Genomic DNA, 2,273 nt, shown 5'->3' on the forward strand with positions numbered 1-2,273 from the left:
GTCTGCTTCGTATGTATTCTATTAGCATCATCATCCCTCTGTTCTTTGTTTTAAGTTCCACTATTTCTTTTCGCCATGTTACTCTTTAAGTCTCCGATTTTATCGCCTGTTTTTATTATTAATTCTCTTCATCTCTCTCACAAAGTCTGTAGGCTGAAGAGCGGCATACTAAGCTGCCGCCAGGCAGCCCCCTTCGGGGGGAATTGAAATTCAATAATTAAAAAAAAAAGAAAAAAGAAAAAGCAAAAAAAAACACGAGCTACAATAAGATTCAAACACTTAAGTGCGGTTACAACAGTTTTCTATATATTTTAACTTAAAAATTCCTTAAATATGTAAAACTCGAATTGTATAGTGTCTTGAATACTTTTCCTAAATTTATACTCCATAGTAATGTATTTTAAGAATTATCTCTGAAAATAAAATCTGTTCTTATCAGCTTAATATCTGATACGTCCTACATCGCAGGACCAGAATATTAATCTCATTTTTGGCTCATGACGGAGTGCTAGGGGCTTGCTCCAACTCTGTCGCGGGTTGGCCCGGCATTGCAGTACCGCCAGGATCGGCCCACCTAAAATTAATTAAAACACAGCCTGAAACGGGTTAATATTCTGCAGTGATCAGATATTCCAATGGTGGCAAAACTTGTCGTAGTTGTCGATGTGCCCAGTAGTTAGCTGCTTACACACCACGTATTGTTTTAATTAATTTAGATTATCTTAAGGTTTTTTTTTTTTTTTTTTTTTTTTTTTTTTAGCCGGACCGCTCTTGCAGCCGAATTACACTAGGCTGGAGGCTGGTAATTTATGGGGGCACAGGACAGTGCCTTCGGATGCGTCGTTGGCGTCTGTCGCCGCCGCACGCACGCAGAATACGTGTGTACACACGCACACACACATATTCAGTTGGCGATGAATGATGTAAGCAGTCGGCTAGGTGTAGCTCGCGCCGGCCTCGCGACGGTGGAGCTCGCGCCGGCCTGGCGCTGCTGTGGGGCGGCCTCACGGCTTCTCCACTGCCCTGGCAGCTAGCGGCGTTCAAATGGGAGTCGCAGTTTATTCTTCGACATGGAGGCTAGTACTGGGCTGTTGACGAGTGATCTCGTGAATTGTCGTTCCTTCCGGCACTTGCTTTTGCGATGTTTTCGACGGTCGCCTGTTGCCATATCGGCCCGTACCACCGTGTGTCACTCCCACATGTGGAGCGCACACGCTGCAGGCATTTAGGCCCTTCCACTGCGGATTTTTACCCGATCTTCGGCGGTACACCGCAAGGTTACCGCCCTTCGATAGTGCCCTTCTAGCGCTTATCGAAGTGTTAGGTGTTCCAGCCAGCCAGCCAGCCAGCCAGCCAGCCAGCCCAGAAGAAGAAGAAGAAGAAGAAGAAGAAGAAGAAGAAGAAGAAGCAGCAGCAGCAGTAGTTCCCGGTCCCGGCCTGCAGCAGTGGTCGGGCAGCCAGCCAGCCCTCCGGTGGCAGCAGCAGCAGCCGCCGCCGCCGCCGCCCCGTCCGCGGCGTTCCTGCCTCTCGCCGTCCAAGCAGCAGCAGCAGCAGCAGCAGCCGCCGCCACCGCCCCGGCCCCGTCCGCGGCAGCAGCGTTCCCGCCGTCCGCCGTCCGCCAGTGTGTGTCCTGTCCTCTAGTGCTGTGTTTTTTCTTTCTTCTCCTTGTCGCCATGTCCGCCCCCACCACCACCACCGTCACTACTACCACCACCGTCATCGTGTATACGTCCCCTTCCGCCGCCTCCACCACTATCACTTGGTGTGCCCAGTCCCACCCCCCTCCTTCCATCCCTCCCCTCCTCTCTATCCCTTCGCCCTCGCTCTTTGTCCCCCCCTCTTCCGCTTCTTCCTCTCGTTCTGATCCCTTCCCCCCACTCCCCCAGCCTGTCACTGCAGCTCCGGCTCGGGTGGTGGCCCGTCGGGCCACTGCCCACGCCCAGCTTTCCCCATCGCCATCTCCGCCGCCACCACCACCACCACCGCCATCTTCGTCGCCGTCACCATCACTGCCATCTTCGCCTGCACCGTCACAGTCATCTCCGGCGCCGACTGTTGCGTCCGTGCCGGGACCTGCCCCTTCCCACCACCTCCCCATCGTTCCCGTCCCTCTTATCACCACCCGCCCATCTGCAGCTGTCAAACGCCCTAGTGGCGCCCCCACTTCCTCTGCTCCTAAAAAGGCTCCACCCCGCCCCCCATCCCCACCCCAAAATGCCATGGACGTCTCCCCACCTGGCCCCGCTCCCTCCTCCTCCTCCTCCTCCTCCTCC

The 2,273-nt window shown here is 54.0% G+C and overlaps 1 non-coding gene across 1 annotated transcript; it reads left to right on the top strand.

Moving 5' to 3' along the window:
• Positions 1–393: 393 nt before the first annotated feature.
• LOC126219184 (U2 spliceosomal RNA) lies at positions 394–579 on the top strand. Its single transcript, XR_007542651.1, has one exon. It is a non-coding gene; the product is annotated as a U2 spliceosomal RNA (small nuclear RNA).
• The last annotated feature ends 1,694 nt before the right edge of the window (positions 580–2,273 follow it).

This window comes from Schistocerca nitens, unplaced genomic scaffold (genome assembly GCF_023898315.1).
Source record: "Schistocerca nitens isolate TAMUIC-IGC-003100 unplaced genomic scaffold, iqSchNite1.1 HiC_scaffold_168, whole genome shotgun sequence".
Lineage (NCBI taxonomy): Eukaryota > Metazoa > Arthropoda > Insecta > Orthoptera > Acrididae > Schistocerca > Schistocerca nitens.